Genomic DNA, 20,558 nt, shown 5'->3' with positions numbered 1-20,558 from the left:
ATATTTATTTAAAGTATACCCAGTATAAAATAAAATAAAATAAAATATTTCCAGAAGCTTTCGGAACTCGTGTCCCTTTCTCAACTGACAGAATTTTTGAATACATTACAAGCAAAGTGTGGCACGTTACTCATTCGTCATTGTTGTAGCACGGACGTGTGCTGCCTTGCGCCAGTGATCATCCATCAATAAAACGGTTGTCTCCAGGATTGGATGTATACGCATGCCTTTCTGGCGATTTAATGCCTTAGGGTTGTTCATTATGTTTAGTGACTCTAGCCATAGGCGGTGGCGAAAGTGTCGCGCGTGGTCCACTATCTCAAAGTCGCGCTTGGGGTCAAGATCGTGGTTGGTAGCCCAAAAATGTTCTGCAAGCGCGGACTGGTCAGTTTCGGCAAGCCGGATTGCTCTGTCGTGTTCCGTGAGGCGATCCTGGAGACGTCTCGATGTCTCACCTACGTAGCAACTGTTACAGGCCCTACAGGTGATACGGTACACTACATTGCTGCGTAAGACAGGTGTGACAGGGGTCTTCACACTGGAGACAAGTGAACGTAGGTTCCTACCTGGTAATTGTACACATTTTATGTTGTAACTTCTCAGGATCTTCGAGATACGTCCTGACACTCCTGGATAGTACGGAATGTAGGCGGATGATATGCCGACTTGCTTCGGAGGTCTTGGGTTGGAAGTAAGTTCTTGTGCCTGTAACAAGCATCTGTTTAGTACATGGGATGGATAACCGCATCTGGTTAAGTCCGCCTTCACACGGGAGATCTCGTTACGTCTAATTGTGTCGGTGCTGGAATGGCTCCAGGCCCTGGAGAACAGGGTGCGGGCAGTGCTATTGAGATGGCTTGGAGCGTGGCCGGACCCGTAGTTGGTGAATTGACCGCACCACATGGGTTTGCGGTATACTGAGGTCTCTAGATGTGGGCCTACGCGATGCACTAGCACGTCCAGAAACGGGAGCGAACCTTTTTCACAAATGTCACAGATGTCATCATCTGTGACATCTGTACTGCCCTCAACCTATGCCTCTCTAGCAGCATCTTCACCTTTGAAGACTCACTCTACAAACAAGTACATGGCACTGCTATGGGTGCCCCTGTCAGTTCCGTAGTAGCTAACATCGCCATGGAAGATCTGGAGAAGCAGATACACCAGAACCCACCTACACCTATTACAACGTGGTGTAGATATGTCGACGATATTTTTACCATAATACCACGTGGTTCTGAAACGGTACTACTAGAATACCTCAACTCTCTATCCAATTTCATCAAGTTTACCGTAGAATCAGAGGTGGACGGTTCGCTCCCGTTTCTGGACGTGCTGGTGCATCGCGTAGGCCCACATCTAGAGACCTCAGTATACCGCAAACCCATGTGGTGCGGTCAATTCACCAACTACGGGTCCGGCCACGCTCCAAGCCATCTCAATAGCACTGCCCGCACCCTGTTCTCCAGGGCCTGGAGCCATTCCAGCACCGACACAATTAGACGTAACGAGATCTCCCGTGTGAAGGCGGACTTAACCAGATGCGGTTATCCATCCCATGTACTAAACAGATGCTTGTTACAGGCACAAGAACTTACTTCCAACCCAAGACCTCCGAAGCAAGTCGGCATATCATCCGCCTACATTCCGTACTATCCAGGAGTGTCAGGACGTATCTCGAAGATCCTGAGAAGTTACAACATAAAATGTGTACAATTACCAGGTAGGAACCTACGTTCACTTGTCTCCAGTGTGAAGACCCCTGTCACACCTGTCTTACGCAGCAATGTAGTGTACCGTATCACCTGTAGGGCCTGTAACAGTTGCTACGTAGGTGAGACATCGAGACGTCTCCAGGATCGCCTCACGGAACACGACAGAGCAATCCGGCTTGCCGAAACTGACCAGTCCGCGCTTGCAGAACATTTTTGGGCTACCAACCACGATCTTGACCCCAAGCGCGACTTTGAGATAGTGGACCACGCGCGACACTTTCGCCACCGCCTATGGCTAGAGTCACTAAACATAATGAACAACCCTAAGGCATTAAATCGCCAGAAAGGCATGCGTATACATCCAATCCTGGAGACAACCGTTTTATTGATGGATGATCACTGGCGCAAGGCAGCACACGTCCGTGCTACAACAATGACGAATGAGTAACGTGCCACACTTTGCTTGTAATGTATTCAAAAATTCTGTCAGTTGAGAAAGGGACACGAGTTCCGAAAGCTTCTGGAAATATTTTATTTTATTTTATTTTATACTGGGTATACTTTAAATAAATATCTGTTATTTTTATCCTTGTTTACAACATAATTTCAGTACCTTACCAATGGTTTGCAGGCCATAAATTTTTCAGCTCCCTTTTGGTTTATCAGACTTGGCAAGAGAATTGCAATGATAAATATTTCTCTTTTGATATTACAGTTGCATTTGATTCTGTGGTAATATCTCCCTCTTGAGTCTCTTTTTGAATTTTATAATTTTATTTCTGGATTTCTTTTTCAGCTACTTTCCACTTTATTTTCAAAAAGATTTTTGAAGTTCACATATCTGAATGAGATTAATATCTATACAAGGTGGATCTTTCACAAGGTAGCTTTGCTCTTCTTAAAACTGACGATGGGTGCTGAAAAATGGAAATAATTCTATTTCCATTTTTCAGCACCTACCCTCAGTTTTAGTTTTATGTCGATCACATGTTTTGCTTTGTTTATAACTTTTTCTTTTTGTTTCTTTTCTTTATTTGTTTCTTTTGCCTTGCTCTGGAAGAAATATATCAATCTTCTTTTACATTTGATAATTTAATCAGCCTTTTCTTTATTATGTTGCTTTCCTTTGGCCTCTCTGTGAATCCCATAAATTCAGTTTATATTCTCTTTATCAATGTACCTTTCTACTCTTTTAGCTGCTGTTCATCCTATTGAGCTGAGTCCTATGAATCTGATTAAATTAATATACCTTGACACAACTTCAGTATCATGAGAAGTGGTCTAAATTAAGACTTTTTATTCTGTGAACTGCCTGGAATATCAAATGTTACTTAGCTACAATCAGTCACAAATCAAATTATTGTTCTCAAGTATGTGGCTGTATGTATTTCTGTCATTCAGAACTATGTCTTTTGGAGAATTCCGCTTGTTGTTTGGTTTTTAGGAGCATTAGCAACTAAGGCCATATTGTTCTGGGAATATGCAGTGGTCATTCCCTGACCTTTCCGCATCCTCCGTATTTGGTGGTGACGGGCTCAAACCCTGGTCTAATCAAGAAGCGCGTGCTACGCACTGTTGCTCCTTCCCACCTGGCTACGGAGGCGCCTGGAGAATTCCGCACAAACTTGCCAGATCTCCTTCTAACTCTCTTAGTTTTGTTGTGTTAGAAGTACAATATTGTATGTTGTATGTTTTATTTTCATTAGGCAATAAAGGCAATATATATATATATATATATATAACAGCTGCTGAGAAAAGAAAAGGGGGGGAGGGAAGATGAGAAGAGGTAGTATAAAAAATGCACATTTAAAAAAAAACACACACAATTTAAACACTATATAGAAATAAATAAATACTTATATTTTCAAGTATTTATTTCTGTATAGTGTTTAAAATGTGTATTTTTTTTTTTAATAGGTATACTACCAACTCTCATCTTTTTTTTTTTTTTTTTTTTCTTTCCTCAACAGCTATTATTGATCTATACATTATACAATTGTGGTCATTGGGTGCTATCAGTAGCCCTTGTCCATAAAAATTTTTTCCCACTCTTCCCTTTCCTTTTCATATAATTTTTATGGTTTTGTGTGCTTGTGTATATATATAAACTGATACTAGCTCCTCTTCCAATTTCAACTGCAGTAATTTTTTTTTTAAATTTAGATTTTAAACATTAAACAGTTTCAAAATCAATAACAGACATTTTCCTCAGGCCACAAATCTATCAGAATACATGGACAGGAAATTCAAACAATTTCTGTAAATATTTGGATCATCTACTAAAAGCCTATTATTATACTAGTATTACTTCATTAAAACTGAAAGAAATTATAAAATTACTTCACTGTGTTTGTTGAAGTATGCAGGTCTAGAAAAAGCTTGTGCAATTTGTCGTTTATTTGCTAACCACATCTTGGAGGTGTGGTTAAAATATTAAATTAAAGACCACTCTTTTTGTGCAAGTTATTATTTGAGATTGATGGGAGACCTCCATAATAAGGAAAGAGGTGTGAGGGACATGCAGTATCATGATGGAGCATCCAGCCACCACTATAGAGATTGTTTCAAGTGGATATCTTTTCACACTATTATAAATACAGAAAAATAATACTGTCCAGTAAATGTTGTATGGAGCGGCACAACATGAAGATACATTTTAATGTCAAAGAAAAATATGATCATAACTTTTAACTTTTAGCCATGTCTCATCTTTGCTTCAGAAACAATTTTTTTTTTTTTTTCATGCATTTCTAAATAACAGGTGAAATATTTATCAAGAAGAATGCTAACTGTATTTAGAGCACAATTCAGGAGAGAATGGAGAGGCTAGTGTCATTGAAATTGACAAGACAAAGTTTTTCATAGAAAATATCATAAAGATCCAATGATGAGAGAGTCATTGAATCTTTGGCAGCATTGGGCATGTAATTAGGATGTTTCCTGGTAGAGATCTGCACCGAAAGCACTAACATTCTATGAGGAAGTTGCATCATTTCTGATGGATGGGCTGCATACATGAATATTGATTAGATAATGAACAGTATACACCAGCACTCTATAATAGTTTGTGAAACAAACTTTAATCTATAGAATTCTGATAATCACATTAAAAATGCAGAAAGTATGTGAATGTGTGGAAAGCATAAACCAAAAAAGCTATTTGGAACCAGCAGGGATTTATTTTGTTCATATATACATGGGCTCATGTTTAGAATCGTTTTCAAAGCAGATTTTTTCCAACCTTCTTGTCTTCATTAGTAAGAACTACGGAATGTAGCAATTTCAGGTAAGTTACAATATTTTTATTATTATTTTTATATTAAGATGTAATTTATTTATTCATTTCTTGCCTTTTTCTTGAAAAAACATAGTTCATTCTTCAGATTAGATTACAGTGTTTGGAACCCAGGTATCTGCAAAGTGACCTGGTTGAGGTGTTTAACCCATTCACATCCACCTGTATTTCACAGAGTACATTCAATGTGCCATAATTTTCAGAACATTAAGAAACACAACATTCCAAAATCCTCAACTTTCCAAAAATTCTTAAATAGTGGTTGAAAAGTAAAAGTCTACTTTTGGTCTGAGCTGTAAATCAGAAAAAACAAAACCTCAAAATTTAATCAAACGTTATTCATTGTACATCAACTAACCTTCAATAAAACAAAATGAAACTCGTACCAAGCTACAAAACTTATATCAAGATATAAACAAATGCAAAGCATTGCTGCCAAAATTAAATCACCGTGCTGAGCAGAGCAGTTGCTAATTTCACGTGTCTTCACTTTTACAGCACTTGTTTATTGGCCACTTAAGGATGACCTTCTGTATGCATTATGGAACAGCACTTGAGTGCTCTTTGAATGCTTATATCCATAATGTCACATCACTTGTAGTGCCCTTTAATGCTTAGGTCCATCAGAATTAGTGAACATGTTGAGGCCTTGAACGATTTACATAAACTAAATTCTGAGGGAATTTTTATGCTTAGTCACATGACACACATAAGGTGGCATAAATTTAGATTGAGAGAGGATAATTGGATTGGATTTCTGAAATTTTTCTTTTAAGTCAAAGGCTGGTTGACTGTTGGAATAAACTCACCAACTTCCAACTTTCACAAGTTGGAAGTTGTTATAAATTTAAGGATGGTTGGATGGCATTGATTATTTATTTATTTTTAATTTAATAACATTGAACTTCCTGATATGTATTTTAAAATGTGTATAACTTTTTTAGCATCTTTCAGTGTTGTATAATAATTCTATAATAATCCATTGTCAGGGCTGTAATGGAGGGTATACACCATATACCCCCTGGATTATTTTAAGTGAATAGGTTATACCTTCTGTAGTGTTCTCCCCAGAAAATTTTGCCAGCCAGGTGGCATTATGAAGTAGCTGGGTGGGGAAGTGTAATACTTTGCAATATTATAAAATTTTCTGTTATTTATAAATGTGACTTAAGCGATCCAGAGCAAAAGTTAATTGCGTAATTTAATATTATATACTCCTGTCGCATTGATCTCGAATGGATAGTATGTTCGAATTAATATTGATCATGATCAGCGAGCAGTACCATACGGTACCACAAGAATTGCTTAAATTTTAGCCGGGCGGTCAGTTAAATTCACCGGGTGGTGTGCCCGTTCGATAGATCCTGGGAAGAACACTACTTCTGGTTTTTGAAAAACTTGAAAAAACAAATATTAAAATATTTACTGAAAATTAAAAAATAAATTTATTAGAATTTGATTCTTAGGCAATACTTATAGTTTTATGCGACCAAAGCAAATTCGATTAATAAGCCTGATATGCTCGGTATACTCTCTGCTTTTCATAACATTCATAATTTTACGGCTACTTTTTTTCCCCAATTTTGACACCAAACAAAAGGTATTAGTATACTCTACAAAGCCAAGATCATGCAGTAAATGAAGCACTATTGCTTGGTATCACATTATCAGCAATCAATTTATGGTAGGGCATCCATTACAAAAAAAAACAGGAATATTGACTTGTCGATAAACATATGGAGCATTGCGGTTAACGAGTTTGAGTGGTTGAAAAGTATGGTCTCATCAGGAGAAAAAATTATGGTATAGTATACTATACAAAACCAGTGGTACAAATGGTTGGGGATGTATTTTTTACTGTTGATCCTCCTGTCAGTTTGGATCCTGAGATGAGTGGCTCACATCTCACTCTCTCTCTCTCTGGCTGGTGCAGCATAAGCCTCAGGTTTTCTTGCACCATATAGCTAATAATAATAATAATAATAATAATTGGCTACCAATTTATTTTTATTTTTATTTTTTTCTGGAGTACAGGAATAGCAGTAAGAACTGCTTATTGAACGCCGACCGGGCTAGCCGGGTGGGTAAAGTGCCTGCCTGGCAACCCAAAGGTCGCGGGTTCGAATCCCGCCTCGGGCTTGGATCAGAGTACTGCAAAAACCTTGGGAGGTGCATTATGGCCACAGAAGCTGATGCGCCAATAACTAACTAAAACAAAAAAAAAAGCTTATTGAACTGATCAGTATTGGCAAACAACAACCAACTACTACCAGAATGTCTGTGATATAAGTAAATTACCTTTGAGATCTGCATTCAACTCAAGAGGTGTGATCATATTGATAGAAGAGTCTGCTTTCCAAACAAAAAACTAAGGTTGGATTTTTGGGACTTGTGATGTTTAATTAAAGAAAAACGGGATTTATAATTACTAAGAGAAATTCAGGAATGCTTCTTCCTATTATTTATAAAAAAGTGGCAGTATGTAATACCCTTGTATCTGATGGTGGCAAATTGTGTCGAAAAATGAGGTTCAGTTCTCTGCAGATTGGTACTTATACAAACTAAACTTTATAGATTTTATAATAGTGATAAGGTTTTCACAAAATGTAATTAATTAAAAATTAATCCATTCTTACATTCAAAGTCAAAAGAAATTATTTTTTTAATACTGATAACACATTTTTTGACACTTTTTAAGGAAAAAGTGTCAAAAATATCCCTCAAACTATTTATACATTATTTTAAATAATGCACTATACATTCATCTGATAATAAAATAAACTTTGTGTGATTAATGTGTGAATATTTTTTTCCTCTCTTCAGCATCCATTTAATCCCTCGATAGATTTTTTTCAGAAAAAGGAGGAAGACCAAATGTTATTTCAATTTAAAATATAATGCAAAAGTAGGTGAAGATAATGGAAGCAATATTAGTGTTGCATTTAGTCAATATATGTAAAAGACATTTCTGTATGACAGAAAAAAATCCTCGTGAAATAGCAGTAACAGTAAAATATCACAATTAAACTAGCAGAAATTTTAACTTTAAAGCTAATTATGGGACTTTTAGAGGCATTTTGTAATGGTTCTATATACTGTAAGGAAATTCATTCATTCAGATATTTCATAAAGAACTCATTTCACAAAAACTGCATTCACGTTTAAGAATTCCTCCAGTTAAACGTATGTAAGCTATATTTAGCATCTTTATGAAGGAAATATATGTCAAGACTTTTCATGTGAAATACAAGGTGCGGCAATAAAATTCCCTGCACTGGCACTGTTGCAGTCATAATTGATTAGTGTCAAATTAACTGAAGTATTTTGTTCAAACTTCCTCCAATAGATGGTGGTAGGGACTTCAGTATGCTGACAGATTGCAAGTAACAGCCAGATTTGTTAGTAGCATTAACATTCTTTGTCATGATGTTGCAAGGGAGCAAAATCAAATTTTGCTCCCCTGCAAAGTTTTAGAAATTATGGCAGAAAAAATCGTTTGACCCTCAGAAATGAGGGTCAAACGATTTCATCAGCCTGAAATGGGTATTAATAATTTGTCAAATTTTGCATGAAGATTTTGGGGAAAGGAAGTCTGCAAAATTTGTGCTGCACAGCTTCGTGGATGAGCAGAATCAATGAAGAGTGTCGTCATGCAAAGACAATTCAGACTTTTCAAGCCGATCCTAATTTCCTTGACTGTCATTGGCTATGGATTCGGCATTTCATTAAGATCCAGAAATGAAGCATCAGTACATGCAGATTTCAACGTTTTGTTTTACAGAGGTCCAGAATGAAGAATATGCTGGTCATGGTTTTTGACAAATGGTGCAATTTACAGCAAATTTATACCTGAAAGGAGAGAGAGAGAATACTGTATTCTATGTACGGGTGCTTCAAAGACTATTAAGCACATTTACCAGGTGAGGCCATAATTTCAAGAGAGGCAGCTGGTTCTTTTTGCAGAAAAATGCCCTGCAAATTCAGCACCTATTCTCATCCACCCTATTCTGATCTAGGATTCTTCCTCTTTCACAAGGTGAAAATGTCTTCAAAGGAAAGATTTGAGGATGCTGAAGAAAAACAACCACACCTTTGCTGACTTCAGAAACTTGAAGAGTGTAATAAGTGCATTCAATCAGGTGGTGATTACTTTGAATAAAAATAAAACCATTTTTGAACTTTGTTTTATTTTCATTGCACCAGTCTGGAAATTTTGTTGCCATGCCTTGTATGTGGCAAGGAATTTTCACAGTTGCCTCACAAAGACATTCATGAGTTCATAATGGAGAGAGATCATTTTAATGTGAAGTACATGCAAGGTGTTTTCATGATCATGTCATCTAATATTATAACCAGTTCATACCCAAGGTTGAATGTCTGTCCTCACCTCACCAGGTTGAAAAGAATTGCATTCGAATCCCATTAATAACGTGAGGAATTTTTTGCAACATGGCTGAGTTAGTTGATCTCGGACGAGATCAACTAACAGCCATGTTGTATGGTTTTTTCTCCCAGAAACTCGGGTTTTCCATCCAGAAAATCCACCACAGAACATGCAATTAATACATGAAGCAATATGGGTGTAGTCGCTGATGCTCCTAAAACCCTACAACAACACTCGAGCAAAATCATTTTCTTGTGAAATTTTTGGCAAGGCTTTTTCAAAACGCCTCAGAGATCACCTGCCACTGCACACTCAATAGAAGCCTTTCTGTTTTGAAAAATGCAGCAAGCAGTTTTTGTGGTTGTGTAATCTCAAAAAAGCATTTACTGGCTCACATTAATGAGGCATGTTGGGAAATCCATGTAGTTTGACAATTGATTAGTATTAAAAACCATGTTATTCAAACTTCAAAAAAAAAGAAAATTCCACGTAGATTATTATTAGCCATATGGTGCAAGAAAGTCAGAGGCTTATGCTGCACCAGCCAAAAAAAAAAATTCTGAGTTGCCCTGAGAGAGAGAAGTAGAAGGGAATCACCAAGAAAGAAGATTGATGATACCAGCTCAGAACCTTGGATGTGCCAAGCCCATATTAGATGTGAATCCCTGTATTTATTCGTTTATACCCGAAATAAAAGTGAATTCTGTGGAAAGTTGTAATAGGAGCAGCGCAACTAAGGCCATATCGTTCGTATATATTTTCCGTAAATTGCGTGTGTTCTGAGGTTGAATTTCTTGTTTGCTGAAAGAAAAATCCGAGTTTCGGGGAGAAAAAACTATGCTATGTTCACCTGAAACCGACTAACTCAGCCACGTGAACAAGGCCCATAAAAATTCCTCACGTCATTGACGGGACTCGAACTCAGGTCTGTTCTACCGGGTGGGAAGACGGTCATTCTACCAACTATGCTAACCACAAGGGCTATGGAAAGTTACTCTTAAGTATAAAACGTTTGATGCCTTTATTGATTCATTGTAAAGTAAAACGTTGTGTTAAACAAGCAGAACTTTGTCATGTAGAGGTCCGAAAACCTTTATTAAAACCCGAAAATGGAAAGAAACCATGAACTTGGGCATTGAATAAATAAAGAATGGAGAAACGAATTGCGGATAGATAATCCAATTTTGAAATTTTTGGATCCAAAGGTAGAGTTTAAATGAGGCGATCAACAAAAAAAAAAATCGGTGCCACGTTGTTTAGTACTGTCAAGGATGATTGTGGTTCCATCATGATCTGGGGTTGCTTCTGTTTCCTAGGTAACATCGTCAGAATTAAAGGAATTTTAAAGAAAAGGCTATAAAAATAATCTTGAACATAATGCAATGTCCAGAGTTGTGCAGGAACTGCACGAATTAAAAACCGGTGGTGGGGGAGTATTGCAGATTATGGTGTGACGACTCCAGTCGCACAGACTTTTAGTAATAGTAATAGTAATTGGCAACTATGCAAGGAAGAAAAGCTTATACAGCACCAGCCAAAACAAAAGAAAAAAGTTATCCACGTCATTTTCATTTGCCCATTCCTGCCAATATAACTTGCGCAAACCTTTGAATCAAACTACCAACTTCCCCAACACTAGGTGAATATCTATTGCCAAAATCATCTCTCTCTCTTTCTCTGGCTGAATGTAAATTTCCATGTGTACTTCTATACATATTATGCAACTATCCTCTAAATTTAAATCCGTCTTCATATGTGTCATCTGAGAAAGAGTAAAGATGTCATCAACATTTAGTTTAGTTAGCTGTTTTAAAGTCATACATTTGAATCAGGTTGCCATGCGGATACCTAGTTTGCAGAGGTGAAAAAATTTACAGAACATAAAAGAATAGTCTTTCTTCGTAAGAATATCCTTTTGCCCTCAACTAATATAGTTGCTCTTTTTTCACACACTTTCCAACAGATAAATGTCCTTCCTAAAATAGTTTCCAACTGTGTATACAGTACCTTTTCCTGATATGGTTTACCCATTTCCTATAAGAATGGTTACACCACATTAGAAATAGTTAGGTCACCTGTTTTTCCCTGCTGGCAAAGTTTTTGTAATGACTTAAACCCAATAGAGCTTTTGTGGATCACTTTTGTGTTATAAAATTAATATCCAGAATGCCACGTCTGTGTAAGGTAGTGATAAAATATCGTGGAGGATATTTTGAGGAAAAATCAGTAGTTCAATGTTATTAAAACTATAATTAAAAATATTAAAACTATTCAATGTTTTTTTCTGTAAATATGTCAGTGCTTAATAAAAAAAAAAACATGGATTTTATGCAAAATGTCCTATGGTTGTATCCTTCATACACTGCCCGACATCATATGACCAGATCATTGCTGGTACTCGAACATCGCGATTGGAACAACGAGAAACGCTGTCATGAATTCTTCACAGATTACCAAATCTACCAAAGTAGCCTTGTTCAGGAACACAGCCTATGTTGGTAAGTGGATTGCAGGTGGGATGGTGGCATTAACCTCTGTGCTTATACAGACCTTCAGGTCTTCAAGACTGGATCCTTGGCGTAAAACGGGTGATATATAAGATTGTGCGTTTCATGATGATTTCCTATGCTGAGGCTGGAGGAGTAGAGTTCGTCTCAATGAATCACAACCTTCAAACACTTAGGGCACAGCTAGTCAATATTGGGAAGGAACACGAGAATATCGGCCGTGTGGATTGTTATACCTGAAGCTATCTATGGATATCTGAGTCTTCTAGGAAGGGGTACTGTAGCTCGTTTGGACTGTCAGTCGACATTTAATCAGCTGGAAACTTGCAGAAGAGTGGTAACCGATTCAACAGCCACTCTTAAACATCATCGTCATTTCGATGATGTTTAATACTTAACATGCACTATGGTTTCGATCAGTGGTCATGTCTGACCATTGCTGGAAACCATAGTGCATGTTAAGTATTATATTTTTTTGTAGTTATGTGCAGGAAGCAGTTGATTCTAGCAGTACATGTTTGGGTTAGCTCAGTAATTCTTATATGGTTTATCAGTTTCATTTTGTTATAATTAATTAAAACTACAGTAGTATATCAAAAATGTAGTCGTCGGTGTACACGCACTGCATTTTTTAAAATGGCGGTTTTATTGAAAGTTAAGTGCACAGCTTAAATATTCAGGGACAGTCTTTATTTTGATTTAATAATACAGTTGCTCTGATCACTATAATCTTCAGAGAACGATAATCGCCAGGGACAAGCAGAAATATTAACTGTCAGATGGAACATGTCCTTGTGAGTAGCACAGTTGGAAGGATCACCGTCCACCCCACACCGAATGGTAAAGATCCCGTCGTGAAGGAAAGGATTTTGATGGCCTTTTTCCACAACGTGGTCGAGTTAGATGGTCTAAGGTGAGAGTAGGATGGTTTTTCCTTCCGGAAACTCAGGTTTTTCGTCCAGCAAAACAGAAAATGGACCTCAGAACACACAATGCTGGATTAAGGCACAGGCTAGTAGGATCCTTGCCCTGGGCACCATTCTTTAAGGGGTGCCAAAAACAGAAGCGCAATAAGGCAAGAAATATATAATGTATAATCCTTAGTAAGAGGGCGCCGAAATACCTTGGTTCGGCTCTGAGAACATACATAAAGTATACAAGGAGCAATAATACTTTAGTCACTGACTGAAAAAAAAAACAAAAAACGACACTTTCTCTAATACTTCTTCCAGTATGGTGTGATTGTTAAATATTTCTTGACATATGCACTATAAATACAGCGATATGCTTTCAGCAATCGAATGGTCTTAAAAACAAAGCACTGTAATGACAATACTACACTGCTCGATAAAACTAACAGAACATGTAGGAAACGTGGAGTCAATTGTGCAGTTTGCGATGATGCAGCACAAGGTGCTGCATCATCGCTGCATCTTATGCTGGTGCAGCATAAGCCTCAGCCAGAAAATGCTGCACCGGCCAGAAAATAAATAAAAATAAAAACAATAATAAAATAACATAAATAATAAGGGAAAAGGAAATAGACAACCTATGTATTTTCCTCTTTCCGTTCGTAACTATCCAGCTGACCTTTGAATTTCCCCAAACTGTCAGCCTCTACCACCCATGTAGGTAACTTTTTCAAGTAATTTATAACTCACTGGCTAAAATAAAATTTCCTGCAATCCAGTCTAAATATCTTTCCCTGTAACTTAAATTTATGGCACCTAGTTGGAAAATGATTTATAACCATGCAAATTTCCTCCTCATTCATTATACTATTGCATCTCATAGCCTTAAACGGCTCAATCGAGTTGCCCGAGGTGCTTAGTTACCAACCCACATATTCGAAGTGTATCCTCACTTCACAAGTTTTGCCGATCTCACCAGGTGAGTTACTCGTCTCTGGGCCCTTTCAAGAAGCTCGATGTCTTCTTTTAGTTGCAGTCTTCACACTTAGCATTAGCATTAGTTGAGGCAAATGATGCAAGAAAGCAAGCTTATACAGCATCAGCCAAAAAAAAAATTCCCATTTCACCCATCCGGTCACTCCAAATGTTTGTCTAGTTCAGCCTTAAATTTATTTAAGTTATCAACTTCCACAACAACAGATGGAAGTCTGTTACAGCAATCAACTACCAGGTGGCTAAAGGCAAACTTTCGCACATCTACTTCAGCACAGTATTCCAAATAGCTGTACAGAGTATTCTAACAATAGCCTTATATAATGGGATTATGAAGACCTTATCTCTATTAGCAAACGTTCGATAAATCGTCGATAAGACACCATGGGTCTTCCTGTCTACAATGCTCGTAGAAATTCAGACAATTTAGAAATTCAGACAATACGAAGTAGAAATTCAGAGATGAAGGGACTTCGTAAGTCCGAAGTCCCTTCCTTCTCCTACTGATTTTAGTTCAACTCCACCAAGTGTATAAGTTATTTTGGGGCTACTGTTCCCTATTTGCAATACCATACACTTCGCTGGATAGTATAGCTGCCATTTTTCTGCTCATTCCTGAAGTCTATCTAGGTCACTCTAAGGAAGTTCTCCTTGGTGGTGACCATTACCTACTCTACCAATCTTTACATCATATGCATATTTATACATCACTCCATCATCGATGACATTTAAGAAAATCAAAAACAAGAGTGGTCTCAATATTGATCCCAGGGGGATCTCACTTCTTACATTAACCCAACCTGAGGAATAACCATTTATGACAACCCTCTGCCTCCTGCTCTGAAGCCATCCTTCTATCCATCTAAGGATTTTCCCCGTGATTCCAACCTGTTCCAGATTATGAAGTAACTGCTCATGTGGGACTCAGTCCCACATTAGCAGTTACTTTTCCTTCTGCTTGGAAATTTGCTCATATCCAGCCAGTTCCTAAAAAGGGTGACAAATCCCTCCCATCCAATTATCGTCCCATTGCAATTACTTCTACTCTTTCTAAAGTAATGGAGAAATCAATTAACCGCCAACTTTTAAACTACCTAGAAACCTTCCGTCTGATCGACGATCGCCAGTATGGATTCCGTCAGTGTCGATCCACTGGTGATATTCTGGCTTGTGTTACCCATTTATGGACTAATTCAATGGAAAGGTTCGATGAAACACAAGTAGTTGCTCTCGATCGTGTTTGGCATAAAGGTCTTCTAAACAAGCTTCCATCTTATGGTTTGCCAACTGTTTTTAGTAATTGGTTATCCAGTTTTCTCTCTGATCGCTCGCTGAGGGTGATGGTAGATGGCTCTCTGTCTTCTCACTTCTACACTAATGCCGGTGTCCCCCAAGGTACAGTTCCTTTCCACAGGAGCGGATTAAGGTCGATTGAGGCCCCGGGCGCAGAAGAAAATATTGGGCCCCTTAAAAAAAAGAGAGAGACAGGGAAAATAAAAATACATGTTAACCATTTTTTTAAATAAATAAAAAATATTATGTACTATTAATGTTTTATTTCCAATAAAATTTGAATATAATATATGTATAATATAATTAATAATAGCATAATAATAATCACAAAGTTTTGAACTAATATGTTCAACTAATTTGTTGGGGTTTTGCGTGGGCCCTTCAGAAGTCGGGGCCCAGGGCGCGCGCCCGGTGCGCCCGCCCGGTGCGCCCGCCGTTAAATCCGCCTCTGCCTTTCCACACTCTTTTCCTCTTGTATATTAATGACCTCCTTCCATTGACTGAAAATCCTATCCATAGTTTTGCTGATGATAGCACACTGCATTGCACTTTCCATTTTGAGAAACCTTGCCCTGTTCAATCAGCTTCAACTTCTCGAAAATCTGCTACCAATTCCTTAAACGCCGATCTTCAGGTAATTCTCCAGTGGGGCAAAGACAACTTAGTTGATTTCAACCCTTCTAAAACTCAGTCTTGTCTTATATCTCGCAAAAAGGATTCTTCTGCTTATCTTTGGTGACACTCCGATTTCTAGGCAAAATGATATATCTCTTTTGGGGATTACCCTGACTTCTAATCTCTCTTGGCACAAGCACATTACAAATATTGCTTCCTCTGCATCTAAAAAACTTGGTTTTCTCTTTCGCTCCCGGCGTTACTTTTCTTCCAAACAGCTGCTCACTCTGTATAAATCGCAAATCCGCCCTTCCATGGAATATTGTTCCCACATCTGGGGTGGTGCCCCCAAAACCTCTCTCAGGCTTCTTGATTCCATTCAGAAGAGGGCAGTTAGGTTAATTAATGATTCATCTCTAACAGAGTCTCTCCACTCACTGTCTCATAGACGTACTGTTTCTGCTGCATGCCTTTTTTACAGATACTTCCATGGGCACTGTTCTTCCGAAATAGCTTCTATAATTCCCGTGCTCTCTTTCAAAACAGTCCGAACACGTGCCGCCACCAGCCAACATCCATTTACTGTCCAACTTCAAACCCACAGAACCAACTTTTCATCTTCCTCATTTATTCATTCAACTGCCGTTTTCTGGAACAACCTTCCTTCATACGTATTTCCTGAAAATTACAATCTACAGAAGTTCAAGTCCAATGTCAACAAATATCATCTTTCATCTTCTCAACCTCCAACTCAAGAACGGTACTAAGTACTATAGGTTCTAATACCTCTCGTGTTTGGGGTTTACATAAAAAAAAAAAAAATGCTTCTCTGAAATACAAATAAACAAGGTCGAAATTATTCGATAAATCCACCTCTCGAGTGAGCCTGTCAAAATAGCTAACCAGTTTTGTTAAACATGATTTTCCCATTACAAAACGATGCTGCGTATCCTTCAGAATTCCATATCTATCCAAATGATTGTGAATTTCACCCTTGATCATTGCCTCCATGATTTCCCCTACTACTGAAGTTAGATTGACCGGTTAGTAATTTCCCATTACACCCTTAGAACCGCCCTTATGTATTGGAGACACATTGGCACTTTTCCCATTCAACAGAATCTCTCTGAGTCCACTGCCGGAAGTTAACCATTCAAAACTTTTCTGGGTTTTTGAAAATTACGGATTACGAATGACGAATTTTTGAGGTTCTACTATAGTTGTCGTAGCATACGTAGAGACGTTCTAACTCAGCCACGTTGTGAAAAAGGCTGTAAATAATCCTGCCCTCGTCGACGTGACTGGAACTCAGGTCTTTTAAACACGGTGTGAGGAAGAAGGCGATTCTACCAATTGTGCTACACGCCATGACTGATGTCCTATTATACTAAAGAACAACTCTTTTCAATTGCATAAACAATAATAACTCATTTCTATTTTCTTCATTGTGTGCATTTTAACTACATAATATCAAGAGTAAAGGACTATTATATATTTTTGCTACTGCAGTGATTGTGTTGTGTGGATGATGAACTGTAGTATTGTTGATATTCAACTGTTGACTGTTCTATATAAAGAGATGCCAGCCCAGTCCAGCCAGTTGATCTTTTGATCAATTGAGAGATCGGCAGTTGGCATTAAGCTGGCTGCTGGAATTGTGGGCTGGTGGAGGGGTTGAATGTTCTTCAGTTTTCTGGAATCAAGGTTGCCTCATGGAACCAACCATCTTTCCTGGTTTCTTGAGCCAACCATGTTTCTTGAGAATTGAAGGCAGGTGGAGAAACGGGGCTGGATGGAGGGGTAATCAGGAGGAGAAATGGGGCTGGATGGAGGGGTAATATCACAATGTAGACTTCAATTTAAAATATACAGACATATCAGAAGTAAAAGCACATGACCTACAATGCACAGAAAGCTTTAGAAACACTTTCCAAAGAAGAAACGGAAATAAAATCGTCCAACATGTATAAATTTAAATAAACACGTTTACACAAAATAAAGGAAAGCATTTCAGATTTTTTTTTTTTTTTTTTTGGTGCACTGTATTATACTGTACTAGAAAGTATTGAGAATGAGTAATTTCGGTACTCCGATAATAACAAAGGCTGGCTTTAGTGGTAATTCTGTTCAACTCCTCATAGCCAGTCAGATTCCCCCAAATGTACCTCATAGCCAGTCAGATTCCCCCAAATGTACTTCGCAGCATTATGACCAATTACTAGTGTCCTTTTCAACAGAACCTTTTTTGGAGCTAATCAAAATATTGGCAAACATCAATGCTTTTTTGTTGTAGGTGGACCAGCTTCTTTCGACCATATCGCTCCGTATATATTATCTTTAAAAACTTCAGAATGATAGAACCTTACCATGCCAGCAATAGATTAGATGCCAGCGACTGGTGCCCTAGGAAAATCATGAAGTCAGTGCCCCCCAAACTCCAAGGGAACTATAGGTTGAGGTCAGTACTGTGCCCCTGAGGTCTGCAACATAGTCGACTGCCTAGTTACCCTACTGATAGCACGGGCCCTGCCCTTACCCATGGATCTGTGCGACACGGAGTAATAGATAAGCTTAGTCCTTCCTAATGCTTCACAGTGATTGTATTCTCTTTGTGCAATTTTGTTTCCAGGATTAAAACCAATGGTAAGGGGGGAGAACCAAACCGTTTATTGGGAAATGAGTTTCTTCCTTCCCTTTGGTTCTTGTTCCAACCCAGGAAACGATTTTGTCCCCATTTACCTCTAAGCTTATACATTGAGCTGTGTTGCAAAGGTCCATGGGTATGAGTTATTCTTAACTCTAATCCCTTTATTATATTGCAGCGATTCTTATCAAGTATATAAGAATTCAATCTAGTCTTTTAATTTGGTATAATATAAATAGAGACAAAAATAAATTGCATTTACACAGTTCACAAATAAATTGCCTCATTAAAGTTTCTAAATTATTCTCACATATGAGCAGGAAGTAACCTACTGCCTGCAATTCTCTTCTAGTGCCTCTTCCCAGACTAAAAAAAAAAAACAATTATATTTAGGCCACCCAAATAATTAAATTAATCTGCCATGCTGTGTCTTATGTGTTAATTGCGTGTTCTATGGTTGATTTGTCTGTTTTGCTGGACGAAAAACCCGTTTCTGGGGGAAAACCCTTGCTATCTACTGCTGAGACCGACTAACTCAGCCACAGAGCAAAAAAAGCCCATTAAAGTTCCTCACATCATCAACGGGATCGAACCCGGGCCTTTTCCAGCCAGTGTGGGAAGGACGGTGACGATCCCACTGCGCTACCCATGCAGACTCCTCTTCCCAGACTACCAAGGCAATTTTAAACAGTAGTTGGTAGAACCGCCGTTCTACCCACACCAGTAAAAAGGACCTGAGTTCGAGTCCCGTCAATGAAGTGAAGAAATTTAATGGGCATTTTTCACAAGGTGGCTGAGTGAGTCGGTCTCAGCTCTTTTTTCTCACCCAGAAACAGTAGTTTTTCATCTCCAGAAAAATGAAAACCAACCGTAAAATACATATTTTACAAGGAGCAATATGGCAACAACACAGCCAGACTGGTTCTACAAACATTCTAGGGACCTTTCACAAATAGCCACCAAACTAGCCCATTCTCAGCCAAACTGAATATACGTGGGACATCATGAAATGGGTCATTTCATGTAGAGCTGCTGGAATGAGTACAGAGAATGGTGACGGGAACAAAGGTCGCTCTTAGCAAGGAAGGCTTAAATGATGCAAATTGCAGCATCTGGAGACTAGGCACCTGCGAAGTAATTTGAGGTGTGTAAAGTCATGACTGGTTTGAGCAAGCTCAATAATAATAATAATAATAATGTATCGCTATTTTGTGTTAGTGTTGGACGATAACAGCTAAAAGAGAGGAAGACTTTACAATCATCCTGTATTAATAAAAAATATCGTCATTAGGTAATATTCTCTGGTACAGTGTGATTGTGCCACGTTGCTATGCAATCCAAGAAGTCATTTCCTAACTAAAACACCGCATTGTCTAGACTAAACAACTTTTGCACTTTCTTATATTGCAATGTCATAGATGGTAGCCACATGCCTGATACTCAAGCTCCTAACAACTCTAATGGTAATCTCCCAAACACTTTCTTCTTTAACTGCTTGGGCTTGTGTTCATCATGACATATCCGAGTTTCTTCCTTCACAATGCCAATTTGTACATTTGTACACTGTGGATAACAAGGGAACACCTTTTCCAAACACCAATGCATTTCTGTGGACTGAGTACACTATAAATAAGTGGAACTACTTTAGCTACCCTTTTTCGGGCCCGGAGGCAAAGAACATGTTCGGGCCCCTACTTAATGAAAATTGCAAAAACAGGAGACAGCCAAAGACATCGGGCCCCCAAAGGGACCGGAGGCAATTGCCTTGCCTGCCTACATGGTAGCTACGCCACTGAATACAATACTGTATTTCACTATCTTGGATTTCTGTAACCACCAAAGCTATTTCTATTAGAATTTAGTACGAATCCATAAATTTAAATTGAAACAATGGAAATTTCATTTGACTTTTCCTTGTAAATTCTTTTGGAAGCTATCCAATGGAATGTTTCTCCAAATCTGAAAAAGGTGCCGGTATTGTGGACTTGACACATCAGTCCTAGAAAACTATGAATGAGTTTCAGATTTCTAGTATGTACTTAAATTAGTCAGTGTGGAGGGACAGCCTCTTCAAATGGGAGTGAATTAGGTGATCTCAGGCAGGGATGAAGATTTTTCTTTGTGAATTATTTTTGAGTTTTTCAGCTTGAATAATATGAAAATTGGTCTGTAAATGAGGGATGTAAATCATAAAATAACAC

The sequence above is a fragment of the Mastigoproctus giganteus genome, chromosome 14 (assembly GCF_048544385.1).
Source record: "Mastigoproctus giganteus isolate SK-2022 chromosome 14, ASM4854438v1, whole genome shotgun sequence".
NCBI classification, from domain to species: domain Eukaryota; kingdom Metazoa; phylum Arthropoda; class Arachnida; order Uropygi; family Thelyphonidae; genus Mastigoproctus; species Mastigoproctus giganteus.
The sequence above is the reverse complement of the archived record's forward strand: the minus strand, read 5'-3'. Positions refer to the sequence as shown.